This window comes from Triturus cristatus, chromosome 10 (genome assembly GCF_964204655.1).
Source record: "Triturus cristatus chromosome 10, aTriCri1.1, whole genome shotgun sequence".
NCBI lineage: Eukaryota > Metazoa > Chordata > Amphibia > Caudata > Salamandridae > Triturus > Triturus cristatus.
Window position 1 is genome coordinate 262,336,497 of NC_140593.1, and position 27,339 is coordinate 262,363,835.

The window sequence follows — 27,339 nt, forward strand, 5'->3', positions numbered from 1 at the left end:
CGTACCACCATTGTAGTGGTGATGTAGGTGTGCACGCCGTACCCACGCCCTCAGAGCGTGTGTACGGCCCGTACCACGCGTACCCCTACATCACCACTACAATGGTGGTACGGGCCGTACCCACGCCCTCAGAGCATGTGTACGGCCCGTACCACACGTACCCCTACATCACCACTACAATGGTGTTACGGGCCATACCCACGGCCTCAGAGCGTGTGTACGGCCCGTACCACGCGTACCCCTACATCACAACTACAATGGTGGTACGGGCCGTACCCACGCTTTGAGGGCGTGGTTACGTGCCATACCACCATTGTAGTGGTGATGTAGTGGTACGCGTGGTATGGGCTGGACACACGCTCTGAGGGCGTGGGTACGGCACGTACACCTACATCACCACTACAATGGTGGTACGGGCCGTACCCATGCCCTCAAAGCGTGGGTACGGCCTGTACCACGCGTACTCCTACATCACCACAACAATGGTGGTACGGGCCGTACCCACGCCCTCAAAGTGGGGGCACGACCCGTACCACCATTGTAGTGGTGATGTAGGGGTACATGTGGTACGGGCCGTACACACGCTCTGAGGGCGTGGGTACGGCGCGTACTCCTACATCACCACTACAATGGTGGTACGGGCCGTACCCACGCTCTGAGAGCATGGGTACGGCCCGTACCACCATTGTAGTGGTGATGTAGGGGTACGTGTGGTACGGGCCGTACCCACACTCTGAGGGCGTGGGTACGGCCTCTACCACCATTGTAGTGGTGATGTAGGGGTACGCGTGGTACGGGCCGTACACACGCTCTGAGGGCGTGGGTATGGCGCGTACACCTACATCACCACTACAATGGAGGTAAGGGCCGTACCCACGCCCTCAAAGCGTGGGTACGGCCCGTACCACCATTGTAGTGGTGATGTAGGGGTACGCGTGGTACGGGCCGCACACACACTCTGAGGGCGTGGGTACGGCGCGTACTCCTACATCACCACTACAATGGTGGTACGGGCCATACCCACGCCCTCAGAGCGTGTGTACGGCCCGTACCACGCGTTCCCCTACATCACCAGTACATTAGTGATACAAGGCGTACACACGCCACGAATGTTGGCTTAGGGCCTGTTGCAGCATATAACCAGTATATTGGGGTGTGTTCATGGCCAGGACAGCAGTGCACAGCACCAAGGGTGCGGGTGGGTGGGTGGGTGTCTGCCTAGGAGTCCCAGCAGTGGACAGAGACATGTGAGGCGTGGGTGGATATCACTCCCAGCAGTGGACAGAGACATGTGAGGGGTGGGTGCAGAGGAATACCAGCAGTGGACAGAGACATGTGAGGGGTGGGTGCCTATCACTCCCAGCAGTAGACAGAGACATGTGAGGGGTGGGTCCCTATCACTCCCAGCAGTGGACAGAGACATGTGAGGGGTGGGTGCAGAGGAATACCAGCAGTAGACAGAGACATGTGAGGGGTGGGTGCCTATCACTCCCAGCAGTGGACAGATACATGTGAGGGGTGGGTGCAGAGGAATACCAGCGGTGGACAGAGACATGTGAGGGGTAGGTGCAGAGGAATACCAGCAGTAGACAGAGACATGTGAGGGGTGGGTGCAAAGGAATACCAGCAGTGGACAGAGACATGTGAGTGGTGGGTGCCTATCACTCCCAGCAGTGGACAGAGACATGTGAGGGGTGGGTGCATATCACTCCCAGCAGTGGACAGAGACATGTGAGGGGTGGGTGCAGAGGAATACCAGCAGTGGACAGAGACATGGGGGTGTGTACATCATGATCAGATGACCACAACTCCATGGGTGTATGTACGCTTCCCTAATGTTCGACTACGTTTATAGTGCCATAACAACACATCACTGACAGCAGTGTCCCACTCCCATGAGGATGGATGTATTTCCCCCACTGCATGACACAACACATGTGGGTGTGAGGACAAATGTCACATGCATACCCACCTCTGGTGGATGCAGCACAATACACACACAGAGGTCATGCCACAAGACTGTATACTCATGTCAATGCCCACTAAACTAAGAGAGCCAAAGGGGACACACACTGTCACGCACATCCCAGGACTGCTAGGAATGTACAGGTGCTGGGACAGCCACCAAGATGTTTCCTCTCATGGAAGGAATAGGGTGGAGTTCCCACAGATACAATGCCCACAATTGTCAGTCAGGTGCCCAAATACCCTGCAGAACAAGTAACAATTGTGTGCTAGGCTGGGATAACACACATGCATAGTGCGGAAAATGGTGAATGTCGCCATTAAGGCATTACAACATACTCAATACACAAGAACAGTGACTAGCAAGGATGGCACAGACGATGCAGCCGGAGACATTGCTGAGCAGGCATGGCCATAGTTGAAGGGATCCGTCACCAACAAAGGAAATGTAGACACAGGTCAGCACAACAAATGTGCAACTCCCTGCAGGGAAGATGTCAGGTGCCACAGAGGAAGGAACACTCCTTGGGACAATGTCTCCAAACACAAATAGCACACACGACCAAAGATACTTTGCAGAGACCTTGTGATGGCACGCAGATACCATGGTCCACCCCATGAGCATCAGACTACAACTTACAACATTACCACAACCCCAAATCCTGGACCATCAGCACCCACATCAATACCTGAAATGCAATAGTGTGCAAAGTGAAAAGAAAATGCTTTATTCAGCATTAAATGAAAATTTATAAAAGGACACTATTTACAAAGGCACATGGCCAGTCCCGATCAGAAGTCCTTGTGGGGTACACATGGCTACGCGTCTCCGCTAGCTTGCCTGCACATTAGAACCCTCAGGTTCGTCGAGTGGGGGGGGGCATCATGTGGGAAAGGACCAGGCACCGCAGGGACAGGAGGTGTAAGGGTAGGTGTGGTGGGTGCAGGGACGGACGCCTCCACCACAGGGGGTGGGGCAGCGCCAAAGGTGGAGGTCAGCTCGGCGCAGCACACTGCTGCGAGGTCGTCCAGCGTATCCCCTGCACCCGAAGAAAAAACACGCTCAATGGAGAGGGGGGTCGGAGGGATGGGGTGCAGTGCTACTGGGGGAGGGGGTGGACAGGGGGGACTCAACTCCCCTACCCGTGGAGTGCCGTTCCCGTTTGCGGGCTGGAGAGCCAGAGGGGCTGTGGCCCAGCACAGCCAAGTAGGCCTCCTTGTCAGGTTGTGTGGTAGGGGAGCCGAGGGGAGTGCCATTGGAGGGACTGGGTAGTGCGGCATGCAGACTCGGACTGTGGCTGCGTGTATGCCTGTGTGCCCCAGACCCAGTGGGTGTGCCTTCATCCCCCTGAGTGTACGTGCCAGGAGGAGTGCGCTTGCCCTTACATGTTGGTGTGCTGCCTGTGTCTGGTGGGGTGCGTGCTTGGGAATATCTCTGTGTGCTTGGGACAGGCAAGGAAGTGGGAAGTGTGGATGGTGCAGGGGTGGGGGGGATGAAGCGGTGCAGGAGACTCACTGCTGCCATCAGTGAAGAGTCCATGGACCTCAGCAACGTCCGTTGGTCAGACATCGCTGATGACATGCCCTCCATGTACGACACCATCTGTGTCATCATTCTGGTGTGGCCATGGAGGACATTCAGCATCGATGTCTGGCCAACCTGCAACTGCTGCAGAATGTCCACAGACTCTGCAGTGAGGGCAGCAGGGGGGACAGGGGCAGGGGGTGCGGTGCCTGGCACAAAGGAGACACGGTGCTGCCTAGCACGGACAGAAGGGACCGGAGCAACTGGGAGGGCGGTGATGGGAATGGAGGGGGTGGTGACAGATGTAGTGCTGCTGCCAGGTGTTGTAGCATCCTCCGCCCCCTCGAGGAGTTCAGGCTCGGACCCGTCAGTGTCGTAGTCAGTGTTGTCACTAGACAGGTCCTCCGCCTGACTCCCCACGCCCTCCATGCCACTTGCTCCCGCAGACTCGCCAGCAGTGGTGGCAGCGGTGCTGGATCCCTCCTCCACGTCCGTGCAGGTGTCTCCCTCGGTGTCCTCCGATGATGCTGTGGGCAAGGTGAAGATACAGAAAATAATCAGTCACCTGTATACATCTGACACATGAGTCCAAAAAAAAATGTCACAGTGCATATCAGGAAATGCATCATGAGTAACATCTAGAATAGTCCACACATATGTAACCCTGCACTCCCCAGTTGGTTGACCCACCATGCCACTTGGAAACAATGGAGATTAGGACACAACAGCAAATAACTTGATATCGAATTATACTGAGAAGCTTGTGTCTGGGAACAGTTGAGCACAGCAAGACTATGAAGGCATGCCACCTCTTGTTCACTGTGAACGAAACAGTATTGGTGCACCCAAGGCCAAATAACAGACCTCAATGCTGAAGGTGTCCCCACACTCTGAGATCTGTGAGTACTTTGGAAACCCAAACGAAAAACATTGCGATCCCTTGGGACTCACAACACTTTACACAATGTACATGTTTAGAATGTGTGAATGTGCCACTTTGTGAACAGAACACACATCTGCCTGTATAACAGAAGTCACACAATGAGGTGCACACAAAACTACATTTACACATTCATTGTATGAGCTGCCAGCCAAATTCAAATTAGCCACTGTAAAGAAGAAATGGGGTATCAGTAAGTACATATACATGGCATTACGGTGGTCTGGATGACTTGACACTCGTAAGTTGGTATCAGCAACAACCAAGGACTTACCCAAATGCAAACACACTGTGTGAACATGGATATGTATAATCAGAAAACAAGTGGTAATCGAACTGTGCCTTTCTTTAAAATGTGCCAGCGTGCTCACGGAAAGTGTAAATGTACTTTCTTTTGCACTTCCCTGGGAGACATCTGTCATGCAGGCACATTATTGTCCTTCACAGCAAACTAGCACAGTGAAGCATATGAAAAATTGAGACATGTTGACAAGTGTAGTGAGTGCCAAGGTACAATACTTCTTGACTAACAACTTGAATCATGCCACCCGTCACATGGCCATCCGTACCATGATGACACAGTTGGCAACACATCTGACCCACTGCCTGTCATGCACCGCGAGAAGAGTGAAAACAAGATGGCCGCGCCCGCGAGCAACCGCATGGGTAGGTTGGCGAGCCGCGACCACGCAGAAAATACCGCGAACGGGCGGGAAAAAAACTTCCGCATCTTCGCGATATTTCCACGTGTTTGCGGAGATTTTTAACATCTTCGCGATAATTTGCGAAAGTCACTTTCGCAAATTCCGCCCACCCCTAATGTCCACACAGATGTCAGCACATACAGACCAAACTACGTAGCATCTTGACCACACACTGGTGGCAAAAATGGATTTTAAATTTTGACACATGCTGCAAAGCACAAACATTTAACCCTGCACAACATGATGGGTCACTGCATGTTGAGTGTCTGTCCAGACAATTATCACACACAGGTCAGACCTGGCAAGGAGACATAAGGTTTAGACATGTAGGCCTTGCCTGCACAACCCCCCCATACCTGAGACAATGTTATTGAGACCGATCAAGAAGATACACCTCTTAATCTGGGTTTACTAAAATGTGCATCAAGAAATCCTAAATGTACTCCACATCACCTCGTGAGGCTGCCAACACATATTTGTGACAAACAACCATCAACAGATAGTTGTGCATAGACACACAGACACTGCCCAGTGTGAGGATGCACAAGCAAAATGGGGTCAGCCTGTACAATGGGCACATGTAGCACACTTTATATAAATACAAATGAGGCCTGGGAACAATGCCACAGAGGCCAACCTATGCTGAACACACAGAGAATGGGCACAGTGTTGGATGACACACATGATTCCGAGGCAAGGGTGTCTCAGGGGACTGTAGAGGGCACACTGCTCCATGGTCCTGGAATGATCTGACTGTAACATGAGCAACCGTCCCGGCACTATGCATATCTCCCACTCATGCACATCATGTCTGAGGCCACAACATCGGTCATGCATGCTGCAAGTCTGTTCATTTGAAAACTCACACTCCTATGTTGAGACTCAGCATCAGTGCCAACTAATATGGACCCCCAAATTACTGAACAGGACAGGGCACAGGGAAGGTAACAACACATGTCTCAGACCCCCCCCCCACATGATGCAGAAAGCAATGTGCACTTGGATTAACTGGCAGCCTAGATGACCATGTGCAATAGTGATTACACACAGACCAGGGAACACATGTCAAGGAGGGGAAGGGAGGAAGAACAGCACAGGTTGACTTTGGGGAACAGGATATGCACTGCACAAATTAACCCTCGCAGTGTATCCAGGCAACTGAGCACTTCCAAAAGCTGGTGACACACAACAAACACACATGTACCTACCCCCTTCCTGCTGCTGCAACTCCTGTAACCGCCTATCCAAGTCAGGGAAGACCACTGCCAGGACACGTTTCATCTGGTGGGTCAGGCATCGGCGCCCACCGTGCTTGCGTGGAGGTGAGTCCTTCAGCTGGCACCGGGCGATCCTCCAGGTCCAGCACCGGATGTCCTGCCAGCGTTTCCTCACTTGGGCTAGGCGCCGACTGCGACCCTCCACCGATCTCACGGCCCTGACGGCCCACTTCCAGATCTCCTCCTTGGCGTAGGCAGTTACCTGTGAGGATGACAAAGTGAGACAACATCACTACACCTGCTCCATGTCACAGAGACACACATGTGAACATCTTTGATATGTTGAACAGGGCATAGTATGCTGGCAACAAATAGCACCTTTGTCATAGGGACATTAGCCTCTGTGGAAGCCCCAATGCACTGCATGGCATTGAAAGTACACAGGTGGCATGAGGGGTGCAACACACTCCCTGTTCATGGCACACACTGCATCACATGCAACACGAGGCTCATGGACAGCACCTCCAAGCAGTCAGATGCTCCAGGCCACTGACGCAACCTCAGCAGAGTACACAGACACACACAGGCACAGATCAATCACCTGCCATTGGCAACAGCAGATACAAACCTCACTCTGCACATGTGCCACTTGCCTGTGGGGTGTCACAGGTGTGGTGATAGCTCAGCAAGTCAGACACTCCGCACGGCTTTCTTCTCACATCAGATGGGTGGAGCTGTTGCCTCCTCCATGCAGCTGTGGTGCAACACTCCACATAGACACTCACCCACATGACAAGGAACATTCACACACATCAATGTCCAGGGGGCGTACACATCATTTGGACACTCTCACCACTCGCACCACTGCTCCACTCAACTCACACATCTGTGGGTACAGTCACCTGTCACACCGGGGGGGCCACTGAATCACCTCTGGACTATAGAACAAAAATGGCCCAAAGGATTGGGCAGGCTGAATGTGCCATGCACTATGCAGTGAATGTCACAGTAAGCACAATGCAAGTGAGGAGTGCACACAGGAACTACATCATGCTCTGCATAGGAGACATAAGCCACCCCCCCCCCCGGACCCACTCTAAACAACATTGCATGTCTGTCACACCTGGACACAATGCCAGAAGTGACAGTCACAAAATAGGTGCACAGTCAAAGGTAGTGGAGTCAGCACTCACCTGCTCCCCTGGTCTCCCATACAGGCTGGTGTACTGTGGGAGGATGACATCCAGCAATGCCTCATTCTCCTCCTGGGTGAATGGATGGGCCCTCTCCACAGACCTTGACATGGTGCCAGAGGAAGCACAGGCAGCAGCAGTGGTGTCGGGTGAAAGGTAGTGCAGGCAAGTGCCCTCTCATGGGTTCTGGCTGACTTATATCTGCCTTGCTGGGCTGCTTCATTTACAGGAGTACAGAGTGATTGGTCAGTCTCATTTGCATCCTACGTTTCCTCCAATCCCTTTAAACATACACCAGTGAGTGCCTTTGCATGGTTCAAAATTTGAGCATAATGTGACGTCAACAACCACTTTGCAACATTGTATTTAGTTGCCAACTGCCTTTTGCAGGCCACCTGATGGAAAAATTTGAACTTGAAAATCGGTATCCATGACAACCAGCATGCATTTAGGCCCTAATACTTGTCCCTCATGTGTCCCTATGTAATTTAGCAATCCATACACAGGTACGGTGCATTTCACACGTACCCCTACGGCACCAGTTGCACAGTGCGTTTGACACGTACGTGTACAACCAGTATGTACACGTACGTGTAATACGGTCGTACACGTACGTGTCCGACCAGTGTGTACACGTACATGTACTATGGTTGTACACGTACGTGTACGACCAGTGTGTACACGGGTCGTACACGTACGTGTACACACTGGTAGTACACGTACGTGTGTACGGTCCTTACACACACCCATACTCCGGCGGGAACACCAATGTAATGATACGGACCGTTCACACTCCCTCAGAGCGTGTGTATGGGGCGTTTCACAGCTTGCACTGGTGATAGGAGGCGCATACGAAAGGAATGGAGGTGTCAGACTCGTGCACGGCTGTACATCAAGTCATTGTCATTGCAGTCCTTCATGTGCAGGGCCTAGGTGTGTCAGGCAGTGATATGGCACATGTCTCCTCATTTTTTAGCACAATAGATTTGTGATGACCTGTGTACACATGTCATGTGTGATGGGGCAGTATGTGGCACACTTCCCCTTCCCACTTTGCACATGTGTGCATGTAGTACAAACGTGTCAAGCACTGCATTACTGGTATGGCACAGTCACCAACACCCGCAACTGTCCCCTGATGCCAGGGACAGGGACACTAACACCTGACATCTAAGTACCAGTGTGTCCCGATGTGACTATGTCCTGTGTGTGTCATGTGTTCCCATGAGCTTGCTGTTGGTGTTCCGTCAACTGCATCTGCTGTTGCAGCATCCAAAATGTGTCTCTGTGTAGATGGGCATGGCACACATATACGCACACCATGCCACATGTGGATTCACACGTTACATGTGTCTGGATGATTCGAAGATGATTTTTTGACATGAGGACATATCTGCCCCGTATCCATGTCTGTGTTTTTCACGTGTACCCCTTCATCGCTATGTGTGTGATCTGTACATTTTCAATGACATGTGACCTGTGCGTCTAGCTTGCCGCCAGCAGTCTCTATCAGATGACATCCTTCAAATGCAGATATGCGGATGTATGTCACTCCTGTGATGTCTCTGGCTGTTCACTTACACTGGCCCACAGCTAGTTTTGGGGCATGTCATGTAGAACTTGACAGTCAACGGGTGTAGGTGGCTTGTCGTAGGAGTATCACCTGGCTGGCATACGTGTCCTGGATGTATTGCACAGACCAGACTCTGTATTTAGAAGATGTGTAGTAGCAGTTGAGCATGTGCTCAGTTCATTGACATTGATGTTGTTATGTACTCACTCTTCGTTATTCCTTCCAATTTTCTGCAGGGCACCGCCTCTGCCCCGACCAATGCCAGACTTGGGTGCCATGAGGGAACGTGACTGCATAAGACGTTACCGCTTCTCGCAACAGTTGATTGAGAACTTGACCGCAAAGCTTGAACAACACCCCCAACCGCGACACAGGTATCCTACTGCGCTGACCCCAAAGATGAAGGTGATGGCAGCCCTACATTTTTTTGCCACCGGTACGTTTCAATTCACCATAGCTGATGTGGGTGGCATGTCACAGACCATGTTCAGCCGTGTCCTGCATGATGTTTTAGAAGCCATGTTGGAGCACCTGGATGAATTAATCCATTTTCCAACTCGTGAGCAGTTGACAGGTGTCACGGGTGAGTTCTATGCCCTGGGAGGGATGCCCCATGTAATTGGGTCTATTGATGGGACACATGTGGCTTTGGTACCACCACAGGCACAGGAGGTCGCCTATCGCAACCGTAAACATTACCACTCTATAAATGCCCTTGTGGTGTGTCTTGCTAACATGCTGATTTCCCATGTCTGTGCACGTTTTCCAGGGTCAGCACACAATGCCTACATCATGAGGCGTAACAGGGTGCCAGAAATGATGCTGCGGCTGCACAACGAACGAGCATGTCTTGTTGGTGGGTATACTCTGTTTGTCCTTTGTTTAGCGCTATTTTTGTATCTTACGGCATCTCCTGACCCACTTCTTTACATGATGTTTCCATGTAGGGGACTCTGGCTATCCCAACATGCCATGGCTGATGACGCCTCTCCGCAACCCCAGAACAGCTGCAGATCACCGTTACAACAACGCACATGGGCAGACCAGGCGAGTGACCGAGTGGACGTTTGGCCTCCTGAAGAGCAGATTCCGGTGCCTTCACAAGACAGGCGGGTCCCTCCCATATTCCCTGGTGAAGGCCTGCAAGATCTTCCTCGTGTGCTGCATGCTGCACAACATGGCAGTGGAGAAGGTTGTGCCACTCATCCTGGATCCGGATGAGCAGGAACATCCACCCGTGGAGGATGAAGGGCTTGGTCACAAGGCAAGTGAGGATGAGAAGGAGGAGGACGACGACATCCGGAGTCAGCTCATACGCAACTTCTTCTCATAATGGTGAGTCCATGGGTCTGAGTGTGCACGCCTGGAGCCTTGTGTGGCATGTGTTGCAATGTGTGTGTCCAGCTGACTGTATGCTAAGTGACTTAGAGGTGTGTTCAGATTTGTCACTCGAGTGATGATGTCCTTCCACACATTTTAGCTTAGACACTCAATTTTAATATAGCATGGTGACACACTTATTCCTGTAGAGTAAATGACCATGCATGCGGATGACAATCTTTTCCCTGACTTCTTGTGTGTCTGTCATCCCCAGGTAGTTTTGCATGCTGTCTGCTCGTGTCATCATTGGCCTCCCGCTATTCCTCATGAGTATTGCAACGTGTGCTGAATCAGCGTCCCATGCACGGACATGGTGAAAAGTCTTTTTGGTTAATGATTGCTGCACGGCATTTTGGTGTTGATAGGTGTTTGGAATGTGTGGGCACTGCTCCTGTGCATGTTGTGTTACTATACATACATGTCGACTCACCATGGGGCACATGACATGTTGCATGACTCCCATGTATTGATAGTCGCCCTTCGTAACAGTCATCTGTAATGGGACTGTGGATTCTGATGAAGGCATCAATGTGTGTACAACTTCCCTCTGAAACATACGGGATGCTACGGGTGGACATAATGTGGGACATCCCCATAACAGGCTCAATGGGGAATTGCAGCCCCTCCGTGTGCAGCAGGGGGTGTTTGGCTCACCCCCTTCACTTGTGTGCCAGTTCAATGGATTTACAGCATCTGTGTTGTGAAGGGGGTGTCCAGTGTAGGTCTCACATGTTCAGCCAAATTACCTGTGAGTCTGTTCATATTGATGCATTTCCCTAGGTGTGAACCTGAGTAATAAAGGTGTTCCTCACCCTCCAAGGTGCCTCATCTCTGTCAATGCAGGTCTCTTGCCACTTTGCATGCGGCATCTTTGGCATAGTTGTCAAAGATTGTGCATATGAGTCTATGTGTAGTTTAGCAACATGCATGCAGTTCTTCAGGGATTAGAATCTCTATTGTGCATGATGTCCATGGTTGTGTATGTATTTGAGCATGTTGGTGACCACAACGGGCCGTCAGCACCTGCTGAGGGTGTGTATCCTGTGCGCAGCTCGTCCTTCAGTTTCATGAACCTCTGTCAGTCATCTTTGGTGATTGTGCATCCATTGTCTCTGGGTGTGCCATGGGAACCGGACACTCCTTCCTTTACATACGCCTGTTGCAGTAGTCCTTTCTGACATCCTTGTCTTTGTGTGCAACTTGTGGCATAGTTTCCAGGACATGCCGCCTGCTGCTGCGGCCCCTGCAGCAAGGGCACACAAAGTTTACAGATTCGGCAACACACACACCTCAAAGATGCTCCTCCCTTCCTCCCTCCACCCATTCATTTGGCTGTCATCAGCTTGTCTGTGCCACTGTTGCGGCCACGCGGTGCCAAAGGCTGGACAGTCAGCGCATGCACCGTGCACATTGCATGACCCTCATGTCCTTACATGTCCCACATCACACTACAGTCTGATGTTGCAGCCACCCTCCAAGCATTGTCCATCCGAAAATCTACCGCCTGCTCTCAGGCATACCCTAGGTGCACACACGACACCTTTGCATGATGAGTGTGCAACTTCAACTGCCTACACAGCGCTGCCCCGCCTTCCAGGCCCTGTCACACCAACCAGGTCATGTCCCTCCTACTCCCCACCGGCTCCGTACACCAGCAAGGCCATGGGAGTGGGACTCAAGCCTTCAGCATGTAGTATAGTGGCATCATCTGGCACATGGCCCAGGTATCATCTCTCAGTGTGTCAATCTTCAATGTGTCCAGGTCCCCCTTTCCGGCATCACATCCGCACAGCACCTCATCATCAGCTCGTATGCCATTGACAGCCAGGTGCTCCTCACCCTCACCAAAGACGCAGCCATTGCCAGTTCCAACATTCAAGAAGGCATGAGATCCATTGATGAATGGCTGAACATCAGCCACCTGAGGCTGGACTTGTACAGGACTGAGGTAATCACCTGAGGATTGTCCCCTTACAGGTGGGTCAACTGCTTGTGTCCCACCCGCAAGAGCCCTGCACATGCACCCAGTGCCCACGCACACAAGTTGGTGTGCATCATGGATTCGTCACTCACATTTGCCATGCAAATTACCAGCATCTGTACCTCAGGGTGCAACACCCTCTGCATGATGCACATGATCCACAGATAGATCCACTCCAGGGAAAGACAGACCCTCCTCCAGGCCCACGACACCAGCCGTGTGAACTACTGCCCCGCCCTCTACGGAGCAAGTACATCCTAACTCCCGGGAAACTTGTCCACATCCAGGCTGCATGTGCACACCTCAGCTTCAACATCCCGCGCCCCAGCCACATCACCGTCCAACAGAGATAGCTGCAATGGATCACTATGTGCTGCAGTTTGACCTTCAGACTCCTCACCCACACTCAGGAGGCAGGCCACAACCCTAGACCCCAAACCAACCTTGGCCGTCTGTCATCTGAGACCCCGTTGTGCCAACTCCGTGCATCCAACCTTACCCTGGCCACCATTCTTCACATCCACCGTACTCCAGCATGCAGGACATAGTTCTCCCACCTGGCAAGACATACCTGCTACTCCCTCCCCGGCAACATCCACATGACCCATGACCTCTACGCCTTCAGGATACTCTTCCCAATTGGTCTGTCCGCACAGTAATGCATGCCCCCCCTCAGCAGCTTGAGGCCATCACGGGTGAGTATTGTGCTCCATGTCTGTATAGTATGATACATTGTGACCCATGTGTGTCCTGTCCCAGACTCATATTCCAGGGTATGGATGCCTGGAGTTAGTTCAACACTCATGCATAGTTTGACATTTCCCCACACGTAGGTCGTGTACTCATGCAAAATGAATGCAACATGTAATTGTAGAAATTAAGATTTATTCTCGGTGGGGGGCCTGTTAAGTGTGGACAAATAGGTGCTATACAGTGTGCATGGAATCCAAAGTTCACAGGGGGAGATGGGATCCTTGTCATTTGGAGTCATCAGAGTCCAGACCACAGTGTTGGTCATCATTGGTCAGACTGTGACCAGCAAGTCCATGTGGCAGAGAATGTCATTGGATGAGGTGCTGCTGTTGCGCATGGGGGCCAGGTGCCAGGCCAGGTGACCTGGGAGATGTGGATGGTCCACTGCCTCTCACGGTCTTTTCCGTGGACGACCCACCTTCCTTGCGGGACCCTCAGATGTAGGCCTTGACGATGCTTGGGACGCTCCGTCGGACGAATCCTCCTCCTCTTCCCTCCCTGTGGCTGGTGCTGGTCTTCGCCTGGTGGCACAGGGAGGGTTGCCCATGTTCTCAGCCATCCCACGGAGTGAACGGCTTATGTCCGTTTGCACCGCCAGGAGCTCAGCCAGTCTTGCCTCCATCCGTCATTGGTGTTGTTGTTGACTGGCGTGTTGCTCGGCCTGCTGGTTCTTAATCTCGTTGAGGGTCCCCACTACCTGGCTGATGCCCCTGGTGTCACTCCGGTATGTCTCCAAGATGTGGCGTATGTGTGACATACCAGTTCCCTCAGCTGGCTGCTCAGGTTCGCGCCTCCGCCTGCCTCCACTCCCACCACCCCTGCCCACACGAGCCTGGCCTGCCGTTGTGGGCACATCGGGTCTACGGGACCCCTGAGGGATGGCATTTGCAGGGTTGTCTGCCTCCTCCTGGGTGGCCGGAGAACCTTGTCCCTCCAGGTCAGACTGGCTCAGTTGTTCTGTGCGGGCATGGCTCCTGGGTGTCTCCTGGGATGTGGCAAGAATTGGGGTGGTGGTTGGCACAGATGTACCTGACGCAGGTGCTGCAGGGGCTTGGGCACCAGAGGGTCCTGGTTGGTTGGGGTCATCCACAGAGTACTGAGAGTCGTCGCTGCCGGTGGGATCATCTTCCTGCCGAGCCTGGGCCTGTGATTGTTCCCCCCAGTGTTGGGGGGAGATCCATGACGTTGCCCTGTGTGTGAGAGAGAGACAATGTTAATGCTGTTTCATGCAACATCCATGTTTCATACATGCTCTGGTTGCCACAGTAGTTGTATGTGCCTAGCATTCACATCAATGTTCACTTGTGGATGGGTATGTTGCAGGGGACTGATTGAAATGTTATCCAGGGTCTTTGACATGTCGCATTTGGCCTTGGATGCTTTTTTGGCTGTGGCTTGATCTTGTTGTGTCACATGTCCATTGTGAGAGTGTGTGACTCCATTGGCTGCCCTGGGGGTGTGTGCTTGTGTAAGGGGTGAGTGATCATCCCTCAGCCCGACGCTGTTCAACATCCACATGGCCCCCCTCACACAAGTGGCCCGCCACCACAACCTCAAAAACATCTCCTACGCCGACGACACCCAGCTCATCCTCTCCCTCACCAAGTACCCTCACATCGCCAAGACAAACATCCACGAGGGTCTGAGGGCCATCGCCGAAACTGAACTCGGACAAGACGGAGGTCCTCATCCTGGGACCCACACCCTCAGCCTAGGACAACTCCTGGTGGCCGATCACTCTGGGGACATCACCGACATCCACCAAACACGCACGCAACCTAGGATTGATCCTCGCATCCTCCCTCTCCATGTCCAAGCAGGTCAACGGCGTCTCCTCCTCCTGCTACGACACCCTACGCACGCTCCACTGGATCTACTGGTGGATCCCGACTTAAACAAGTAGAACAGTGACACAGGCCCTCGTCAGCAGCTGACTGTACTACGCCACTGCACTCTATGCAGGACTCCCATCCACACACCAACGGCGGCTACAACGCTTCGGAAACGCCTCGGCAAAACTGATCGTCAACGCCCCCCACCACAGCCACATCACCCCCCTCCTGAGAGACCTGCACTGGCTCCACATCGACAAGAGGATCACCTGTAAGCTCCTCAGCCACGCACACAAGGCACTCCACACCGCCGGACAAGCCTACCTGCACATCAGACTCAGCTTCTACACCCCCACCCGCCAGCTCCGCTCCGGCATCCTCGCCCTCGCAGCTGTCCCCCGCATCCAACGTATGCCAGCCTGCAGCAGATCCTTCTCCTACCTCGCCGCCAAGACCCTCCCAACCCACCTACGACTGACCCAAGACCTACTTGCCCTTAGGAGACTCCTCAAGACCTGGCTCTTCGAGCAGTGGTGGAACCCCCCCCTGCGCCTTGAGACCCTGACAGGTAAGTAGCGCACCTTACAAGTACCCTGATCGATTGTTGATTGATTGACGGTGCCTGCTGGTGGGTGTGGTGTGATTTGGCAGTGGGTCTCCCAGGTGATGTATTTGTCCCACCATGGCGCATGCTGCCATGTCAGTGAGTGTGAGTTCCTGTCCTAGATTTCTGAGCTTGTTGTGTTTGTGTTCGAGTTTGCAGTTGTCACAGGAGGGCCTTGTGCTGCCTACAGCAGGGCCAAGTGTCAGCTACCTTGTCAGTACTTTGCCAGTCCCTGTGCATTGCGCATGGTGCATGGGTATGTACCTGGGCCATATGGGCTGAGGGCAATGGTATCTGTTTCTGAGTTGTACAATATGTTTAGTGATCCCCACCCTCCCAGCATCCCGGACATCCTGTCTTGGGTTTGTGGTTTGTGTAGGCTGGGACATGGCATGGCCTTGCTTTGTGAATGGGGCATACTCATGTTAGTGGCATGAGCGTTGTTTAGAATGTGGTTGTGTCAGGTGAGGGCTTGGTGGTAGGTGAGTGCGTTTGTTGTAGTTGGGGTGTGGATGCCATTCCCCCATGTTACGTGAGTTGTTTGTGTACTCACCAGGCTCTCGAGCTCCTTCGACTCCGTGTACTCCCACCGGCGGAAGCAGGGCCATCACCTTCTCCTCCCAGGGATGGTAATCTACCGGTCTACGGGGCAGCCCACCTCCTGTGATGTTACTCTGGGCGTATTCCTCGTTCATTTTGTGCTTGACTGCCCTGCGCAGATCATACCACCTGGCTTGACATTTATTCCTGGTCCTTCTGATGGGCGCAACAGCATTCACCCGATCGATGATCCTCTGCCACAGGCTAGTTTTTTGGGATATGCTGGTCTGTCTGACCAATGTTCCTAAGAGCTGTGGCTCGACTCTGATGATTTCGTTGACAAGGATGTCCAGCTCCTCCCTTGTGAACTTTGGATTCTTGTCTGGGGGCATGGTGTGGGGTGTGGGTGTGGATGGTTGTGGGTGTGTGGGTGTGAATGTGTAGGTGTGTGTATATGTGTCTAGGGGGTCTGTGTGAAGGAGGTTGTGTGAAGGTGTGTAAGTTAAGGTGTATGGGTGCAGTTGTCTGTGTGTGATGTCTGTCAGCAGTGGGTCTGTTGCAAAGGCTCATGGTTTGTGATTGTGGGCCCTTTTTATTGGTCCATTTGTGGGTGTGGCTGGGTTTGAACTTTTGGTGGGTGTGTTATAAGAGATGGTTGTGAGTTTGGGCCTCTGTTTGACTGTTCGGATGTGCCAGGTCAGTCTTTTAGTTGTTTTTTGTCCTGTAGACGTGTTTTGTGGTGTTTTGCGAGTCAAATTGACCCTCCTTGTGCTGTTTTACAGTGTCCTGGTTCAGTACGAGTCGTTTTCGCGTATGTAAGGTGCGTCCATAGCTATGTTGTTGTACAGTGATCACATATGCAATGGTGTTGTATGATTCATACATACGCGATGCTGGGGTACGGTGTTGGGGTACGGTGCGTCCATGTACGGGGCTGAGGTGGGGGTTACGGGGTGTACATACGCAGGTGCTGGGGTGGGGGGTACGGCACTTACATACGCGTGTGCTGGGGTACGGCACATACATGCGTGGGTGCTGGGGTGGGGGGGTACGGCACAGATATACGCGTGTGCTGGGGTACGGCGCATACATACGCGGGTGCGGGGTGGGGGGTACGGCGCGGACATACGCGGGTGCTGGGGTACGGCACGTACATACGCAGGTGCTGGGGTGGGGGGTACGGGGCGTACATACGTGGGTGCTGGGGTACGGCGTGTACATGCGTGGGTGCTGGGGTGGGGGGTACGGCGCTTACATACGGGCCCAAGTGTACCCGGGGTAGGGGTCGTACAAAGTTCGCTCTGTACGGGACGTTTTCCATATGCTTGTGTATTCGGGACGCCGGTACGGATCGGACTTGTGCGCTCGGACTTCAGTTTTACGACTCGTACGTAAATCTGTCCGGGGACGTCTCGTAGACTTTTCCCGAAGCAATTTGTATGTATTTTTATGGTGCGAATCGTACTTCGCCGTTTGTACGGGACTTGTACGACTCGTACGTAAAAACATACGGATACGAGTCGTACGGGAAATAATTTTACCCGATTGGAATCAGCACCTTTGTGTCGGCAATATTTTCCACATCGATGACTCTGAAACCGTAAAACTTGCTGTCTTAAGATATTTTCTCTTCCCGTTTTTGGAATTGCACAGGTAACATACTCTTCAATAAAAGATAAAACAGTCTCATCCAAATCAGTTCCAAATTTGGGTGCATTTTTGATCCATAAAGCACCTCTAGCTTGGTATTCTTTTCTCCCCAAAAATCAAAAACTTTGCCAATAGGGGGATTTTTTTTCATTACAAATGAAAGACATCATAGCTTCAACTCTATGATTAAAATATCTGCAGACATTTACAGGATCTAGGAAACACAAAATCAATAAAAAAAATTTAAAAAAAAAAAAAAAAGGAAACACAGTTCTCCAGGTGTCTTTAATTCAATATTTTATATATTTGAATTTGCTTCTCGTAGAAAATCTATTAAATCATCCAATGCGTACTCTGCACAGCTAAGTGTAACAAACCACGTAGGGGTGCCTACGTTATTTAACATACAATTTAGTTCCCCATGACGTCGATACCAATAACCATTAGTGCCACGTTAACATGCCATCAAATTAATTAACTGTGATTCTAAATGTTTGTCTCTTTCTTCAACTTTGTCCATGAATTCCTGTGCAGAAACATGTGAAAGATGCATTCCAGTTTTTAATATATGGTTGACTGCATATGAAAGTGCACACAGATCACTTTTAAATAAAAGATGAAACAAATATGGAATACACTGACAAAATCTTGGTTCTTCTGAGTACAGTCGTAAAGTACGATATTCTGAAGCTGGAATCTGAACTGGTCGTTCACCATATCGTCCACCTTTTCCAGTACGAAACAGCTGTGGAAAACAACGAGCTTCCAAAGTTTTTTCCCACACACTCACTGGACTTCCTTTTGCTTTTTTCATCTGGAACTATTCAATAGTATCTCCTATCAGTTATTTTGAATGTAGCGGGTGTATAGCATAATGTTCATAAATTTCTTCTTTTCTGGAATTCTCCACTTTTTCTATTTGTCCACTTGAAATATGTGTTTCATCTTCTAAAGTCATTTCTTCTTCTTCTACATTTACACGTTTATAGTAAATATTGTTTTGCAGCAGATATGATGTCGCCTTTTGGACTTTCGTGACATCTACTAACTCTTGCCATATTTTCAGACTCTTTGTGGGTACATCATTAACAAGAATGACTACAGGTTCAGTATCCTCTCTTTCTAAACCAACAGTTTCAACATGTTTCTTAAAATCTAAAGGTAAATACACAACTCTTCCTTTTAAACCTCTTTGTTGATCTGTTGGAGGCAGTTTACCTGTTTTAGGCTCCATACGAATTATAGCCTGAAAAGGGTGCACAGATTGTACAAGGATGGCCTCATATGTATTTAAATCTTCAAGTTCCGGAGTTATAGCTACTAATTCTTAGTCCTTATGGACAGCTCTAGCTGGCATTTTGTTCTCTTCTAATTTATTGTAACAAAATTTACAAATACATTTTACAATACCTAAATCAAAACAACCTTCCACAAACAGATAAGCAGCAAATTCTCTCCATTTATCATTGTTTTCCTTTTCGTTTTTTAAAAACACATCTACATTCCTAGTTTGAATTTTATAGTGAGTACGTCGGTAAGAAATATAAACATAGTTGGGATTTTTACCAGAAACTACATTAAACTTTGTTATTTCTTTTTCAAACTTCACACCAGTAGTATCTTCCATCTCTTCTTTAACACCTACACTTATCAAACTCTCACTTTCTCTACACTGCTCTTGACCAGCAAAGAAACGTAACTCTATATCATCACAATTTTTTTTTTACATCCAACCCTGAACCATGCAAAAGAGCTGTTTTAATTTCATTTAGACATAATGCAGGACTTTTCACAAAGTATAATCTTCTCACTAACTTCTGCATTTTGGAATGATGTACTGCTGACATTCTTAAATGGTGAAAACGTCTTTGACACTCTTTCCTAGAAAGACAAGCTAGAGAATGACCTTGCACCCTGGAATTTTTTCTCAATTTGCAAGGATCCAGTCCTTGTAATATCTTAATCTTCTGTTTCACAGTTTTCTTCCATATTCTCTTAAGAAATTTAATAAAATATCAATAGATTGTTGACGTATACAACAAATACTACTACATTCCCATGTAAACACTGGAACCTGGGTATATCTCCCTTGAACTTCCTCAGCTATTACTTCTTCAGCATTTCTAGGAACTATCTTTTCTTTTTCAATTTCACAACCATTTTTCACTTCATAACAACGACCACAGGTATCAACTGCATGCAGTAATCTATTTTGTTGAAAATAAACTTCTTCATTAAAAAAAGGTCCTGTACTAGAAGTATGCTTCCATTCCCCGGAAAATATTTTACAAAAATTTGTTCTATTTACAATTCTTTTTCTTTTACATTTGTCCTTCATACGCTGCATTATTGTATTTAAAGTCTTCAATCTTTTTGAAATTAAGATAAACAATTTTCTTTCCAATTCAAACGCATTTTCAATTGCACTTAGAATCTCCTCTTTTTGTCTGTAAAATGCTGATCTCCTTTTATATATCTCCTTTTATATATTTTACATTTTTTTAGTAAATTTTGGAGTACTCTACTTTTATAGATTCTTTTTCGAATTTCTGAAAATTGTTTCTTCCTGCTTCCAACATAATTCTTTTTCCGATAATCCAATTTTCCACTTTTTTGTACATTTTACTTTTCCTTTTGTTTCACTGTCCTTGTTGTGCCTGTCTGTTCATTTTTTTTTTTTAAATTGGAAACTGTTTTTGCAACTTTTAAAAAAAAATGTTTACTTCTCTTACCAGAACACTTTTTATTTAAAGGTCCATGTTGTAGTTGATCTAATTCCTCTTTTCCTTTTTTTTTTTTTAAAACTAAACCTCTTTTCTTTGTTCTCTTTTTCTTTGCTCTTTTCTTGTCATTTTTATTCTTTCTTAATAATTATGCAAAAATAAGAATTTTTTTGAAAACAATTTAATATAATTAAAATAATTATATATAAATATTCACATGTATATCTATAAAAATACATACAAAGAAACTAGATCAATAATTTCAGCAATGGAACAGTGCTATCTGCATAATTGTAGTAGTGTATGAGTAGTGTGAAAGATACTAGAGCAAGCATTAGTAGTACACATCTAATTGTAGACCTGCATGGTTACAATCTGTATCATTCCATGAATACATGGCTAGTGACTAAAAGATTACAATACTACAAGGAGAGTGCCAGAGTGCATTTATAAGTCCTTAGCTATTGTGGGAGTGATAGGATAAGTAAATAGTGCTGGATGGGTGATTGAAGAAGTGCATCGGACTGACAGGAGGATTCCTATACTGCATAGGTACTAACTGGATATTTAGAGAAGTGTACCAATACTATGTAGCTGGTTAAAGGTCTGCATGTATAGTGCACAGAATATTGTAGTTCTACTTGTGTTAGTGGCTAGGCCATTCCATAAGTACATAACTAGTAACTGGAATGATTACAGTGCAGCAAACAGAGTGCATGGTGAATTTATAAGTGCTTAGGTATTGGCAGAGTAATAGGGGAAGTAGATAGTGCTGGATGGATGATTGGAGAAGTACATGACACTGACAGCACGATTGCTAAACTACATGGCACGCAGAAGGACACCTGCGGGTAGGCTAGCAGAGGAACTGCTGCGGGACAAATACTATAGTAAAAAGTACGGGCCGTTGCCTTGCAAAGAGATAGCTACGACCGGTAATGTTGGAAGAGGGAGCATGAAGGGATATCTCGCAGAGAGAACTGCGGTATATTTCCAGTGTTGGCTAGCAGAGGTACATCTGTGGGCCCGATGGCTCACAGACGAAGAGCTGTGAGCCAAACGATGGTTTGCAGAGGGAGAGCTGCAAGCTGGCGGACTGGCTCGTAGAGGAAGAACTGCGAGCCGACTTCTGGCTCATACAGGGGTAGCTGCAGCCTGTGGGCTCACAGAAGGAGAGCTGTGAGCCGACTCACACAGGAAGAGCTGCGGGCCAACAGCTATAGGGAAAGTTGCAGGCTGTCAGCTTGCAAATCATAGGTGCGGGATGGTGATGTGTGAAGAGGAAGCGTGAAGGGGATATCTCGTAGACAGAGACCTGCGGTATATTTCCAGTGGTGGCTTACAGAGCTAAAACTGCAGGCCCGATGACTCACAGACGAAGAGCTGTGAGCCGACTGGTGGTTCACAGAGGGAGAGTTGCGAGCGGCGGGCGGGCTCGCAGAGAAAGACCTGCGAGCCCACCGATGGTTCGCAGACAGAGAGCTGTGGGCAGGCAGGCTGGCTCGCAGATAAAGGGCTGCAAGCCGACTGACTGACTCGTACAGGGAGAACTGTGGCTCGTCGGCTCACAGAGGGAGAGCTGGGGGCCAGCTTGCAGAGGAACAGCTGCGGGTGAACTGCGATAGGATAGCTGTGGGACGGTGATGCTGGAGAAAGGGATCATGAAGGGAGTATCCCTCAGAGAGTCAGAGCTGCGGTATATTTCCAGTGTTGGCTTGCAGAGGTACAACTGCGGTTTGGCTCGCAAAGGAAGAGCTGTGAGCCGAACAATGGTTTGCAGAGGGAGAGCTGTGGGCCGGCAGGCTGGCTAGTAGAGGAAGAGCTTTGAGCGGACTAGCTGACAGTTGTGGCCCGTCGGCTCCAAGAGGAAGAGCTGAGGCCCGCTCGCACAGGAACAGCTGCAGGCCGACTACTTTAAAGAAAGATGCGGGCCATCGGCTTGCAAAGGCATACCTGCTGGACACTAATGTGGAGAGAGGGAACGTGAAGGGGCTATCTTATAGAGTGACAGCTGTGGTATATTTCCAGTGTTGTCTTGCAGATGAACAACTGCAGACTGCCTCGCAGAGAAAGAGCTGCGAGCCCACCAGTGGTTTGCAGAGGGAGACCTACGGGCCAGCGGGCTGGCTCGTAGAGGAAGATCTGTGAGCCAACTGGCTGTCTCGTAGAGGAACAGCTGCGGCCCGTCAGCTCGAAGAGGGAGAGCTGCGGGCCGGCTTGCACAGTAACAGCTTCGACTGCAATAGGGAAAGGTGCGGGCCGTCGGCTTGCAAAGGCATAGGTGCGGGACGGTGATGTGGGGAGAGGGAGCGCAAAGGGGGTATCTCGTAGAGAGACAACTGCGTATATTTCCAGTGTGGCTTGCAGAAGTACAACTGCGAGCTAGCAAGCAGAGGAAAAGCTGCAAGCCGAACAATAGTTTGCAGAGGGAGAAGTGTGGGCCGGCGGGCTGGCTCGTAGAGGAAGAGCTGTAAGCCGACTGACTGCCTCGTAGAGGAACAGCTGCGGCCCGTGGGCTCGTAGAAGGAGAGCTGCGGGCTGGCTCGCACACGAACAGCGGTAGGCCAACTGCTATACGGAAAGGTGGGGGCCGTCAGCTTGCAACTCATAGGTGCGGGACAATGATGTGAAGAGAGGGAGCGTGAAGGGAGTATCTCGTAGAGAGACAACTACAGTATATTTCCAGTGTTGGTTTGCAGAGATACAACTATGAACTGCCTCACAGACAAAGAGCTGTGAGCCCACTAGTGGTTTGCAGAGGGAGAGCTGCAAGCCAGTGGACTGGCTCATAGAGAAAGACCTGCCAGCCAACTGGCTGGCTAATAGAAAGAGAGCTACGGGCCGCCTCACAGAGGAACAGTTGCGGGCCAACGGGCTTGCTCGTAGACGAAGACCTGCCAACCGACTGGCTGGCTCGTAGAGGGAGACCTGCGGCCCAGCTCACAGAGGAACAGCTGCGAGCCAAGTAGTATAGGGAGAGCTGTGGGCTATCGACTTGCAAAGGGATAGCTGCGAGATGGTTATGTAGGGAGAAGGATCGTGAAGGGGGTTTCTCGCAGAGAGAGAGCTGCGGTATATTTCTAGTGTTGGCTTGTAGAGGTACAACTGCGGGCTCAAAAACTCACTGAGTGAGAGCTTATTCCCAAAACCATGTAATCTTTCAAACATATGCCACGTCCGTTTTCTACCATTGAAACTGATAACCACCTTCTCTATACACTACAGATCCCACGAACATGCCAAAAAAGTATAAGTGCTATTTTTATACTAGATAATGCTCTATTATTAAATTTTTATAAACACTACTATAGGGTGCACAAAATAAAGAATATGAGATGAGGAGAGTAAACGGAGGTGTAATTCCTAAACTTTAATTATACCATTCCTTTTATGTATGTATATTCAAGGGTTTCAGTCGGATAAAAAAAATGACGGTTGTGTAAAAGCGGTAGCAGTGTTCAGCACTGGTAAGATACGGCCCACTTAAAGGCCTGAGTATATTCAGCACAGAGACACAACTTAAGAATTTTCCTCACTTATAATAACAGTTACTTTACTAGTGTGAAAAAATTGTACAGAAAATTTACTAAAACATTTTTTTTTCTTTTTTATCTCTGTGACATTGATAAAATATTTCTTGTAAAGAAACGCCCCTCTCCACTTTTATTTTGTAAGAATGAACAATAAATAATCCCTTTAGCAGCATCTAGTCACTAACTACTAACACGGTGCAGTATACCCAATTGTAAAGCACAAACACTATTTAGATTATATCTTAAAACATCATCAAATGATTCTAACCATGCATACATACAGAAAGCAACATGTACGTTTACTCTCCATGGAATCTGTGCACATTTTTAACAGGTTTGCAGTATAACACCTGCTTCACTTATATTCAAATATACTTCACAGTGTAAAATATAACATCACAACCAATGCATATGTAATATTTCCAACATAACACAGTGCAGTTTTATGCCAATGAAACTGATTGCACCATTCTCTATAAAGTACATACCGTACCAATATGGCAATAAACTTAGAAGTGCTATTTTTATAATACAAAGAGCTGTATTCGATTATTTTTATAAACAATACCGCTAGGGGCACAAAATGGTGGTGAGAGCTGGACAGAGTAAATAAAGGTGTAATTCCCAAACATTTTTATGTATCGTCCCTTTACTATACATATATTAACAGCTTTAAGTTGAATAAAAAATTTGCCCACTGTCTTAAACGGGTAGCGGAGCTCAGTACCAACAAGACCCGGACCACTTAAAGGCCTGCGTATATTCAGCGGACAAACACACTCTGACAATTACCTTCACTAATAATCACATTTACTTTAGCACTGTGAACAAAATTGTACAGAAAATATACAGAGAACATTTTCATTTATTTTTCATCTCTCACGTATTTCTAAAAAATGTGTTCTGAAGAATTGCCCCCCAACAACTTCCATTTGATAACAACATCAAACAAAAATAAAAAACAACTGAAACCAAATACCAAAAAATTAGTGGAGGGTATTAGACAGGAATACCAACTAGTGGATCCTTGGCGAGATATCAATCCTGATAAAGAATTTTTCACTTGCTATTCGCATCGCTTTAAGACTGCATCAAGAATTGATTTTTTTCTCATATCTAGATCCCTTCAGGTTTTAAAAGCCGATATAGGGTGTAATCCCTTTTCCGACCATGCGTATGTTGGGCTTGAAATATTATTCATGGGAGGGAGCAGGGAACGGCCCAGGTGGCAGCTGGACCGCCTCCTTCTGCAAGATTAGGACTGGGTGAAAAGCTTTAGAGAATGGATCTTGGAATTTTTTTAAATCAATGAGAATACCGCGGAGCCTTTCTCGGTTTGGGGCGGGTTTAAGGCTGCAGCACGTGGTCAAATAATCGCCTATACGGCCGCCCAGTCTAATACCCGGAGGCTTACAATAGCCAAATTACAAACAGTGGTTGAAAAAGAGTATGCCCTCCAATTACAGCTACGCCGAAATCAATTTGAACCAGCAAGAATAGCTTTGAGGGATTTTTTCGTTATAGAGGAGATCTGTAGCTCCCAAATATACCAACAAAGGGCTTACGAAGAGAGTCAGTTGGTTGGTAAATTCTTGGCCAATTCAACAAGGAAGAAACAAGAAGCAGCCACAATATCAAAAGTCCTCGACCCTCAGTCTGTTCAAGAAGTTGTCAATAGCAGCGAGATCCCCCAGATCTTTGTAGAACATTTCCACCAACTCTATTCTACTGAATATCTAGTGGAGGAGGAGCTGATCCAGAAATATTTCACAGATGTGAATATTCCGAAACTTTCAGATAATCGGATCAGTCAACTGGGATCTGAGGTGGAATTCGCCGAGATATCGGCAGCCATCAAAGCAACGGCAGGGGCCAAAGCATGTGGACATGATGGTTTCCCTATTGAATTTTATAAAGATTTCTCAAGAATTAATCATCCTCCTAAAGAAACTATTTAATTATATTAAAGAAGGTGGCTTGGTCCCGGCATGTTTTAAAGAAGCGATAATTGTGTCCTTCGTTAAAAAAGATAAAAATCCTATAGATGTCAACTCATACAGGGCCATCAGTCTTTTGAACTCAGATTATAAGATTCTAATGAAGGTATGGGCAGAACGTTTTTTAATGGCTGCCCAAGAGACAATTCATAAAGATCAGACCGGTTTTATAGCAGGCAGATCAATGACGGCCATACTGAGTTTTTAATGCATGCCTTGGATTATTTTAACTTCAGGAGATACTATCCCTATACTAGGACACGATGGTACAGTAATACTTTCACACAACAATCAATTATATTCAAAAAAGGCACAAAATATTCATAGCATTTATTATATAAAAATGTACATATATTTCATTAAAATCAATTATACATTTGCATAGATATTAAAAACACAAATAACACACCATTTGAAGGTTTGCAAGTATTGACTCAAGTACAATCAACAACCTGTTATGAGCCCGCATAACAGAAGACAACAAAAGACAGTGCACTTTGTCATATATTACACATCCCAGTGGGTCATGAATGTAAAACAGTGGTTAGTGATATATTGACACAATTATATCTACTAAGGGTAAACCACAGTTCTCCCTCGGATTGTGTTATTCAGAGGCGTCGACGCGTTTCGATGGTATTTCTTATAAGGCCATCTTTATCAAGACAGGTCATAGGCTACAGGTCCTCATTTATTGTACTGGGACCTACGTAAGAGAAAAAAATTCCTTTATAAAACTCATCATCGTAATTTGATGATACACTCAGATAATTTTACTCTTTTTTATTTATTCTTACTGAAAATGTATTAATTCTATTCTTGATAAGTATCCCTATTTATTACAGGTGTACCTATCCATCAAAATGAGGTTGTGCCTCACCTGAATGTCGCTATTCCAATTTCTCAAGCAATGCTCCGTGTTCTCTTATTAGGTCACGTTATGGAGCGTTGTCTGTTCTTGTTATTTTATGCTGTAACAAAAACAGCATGATGGTATTTAAAGGAGATATAATTTCCCTCCCTATTAGCGTGGGAAAAACGATACATATAAGGGTCCCTGAAGCCACTTACTTAAAAGTTTTCAGGCTGATTTTCCCGATAAATTTTTCATGAAGGTGACGGGGGTCCGTAATGTCTCTCCCTCAATGCTCGTCACCTATTGTGAAAAGAAATCAAATGCGATCGTGTTAGCGCCGCTAGAATCTATTTCGTACCTCACTTGTTGCTTT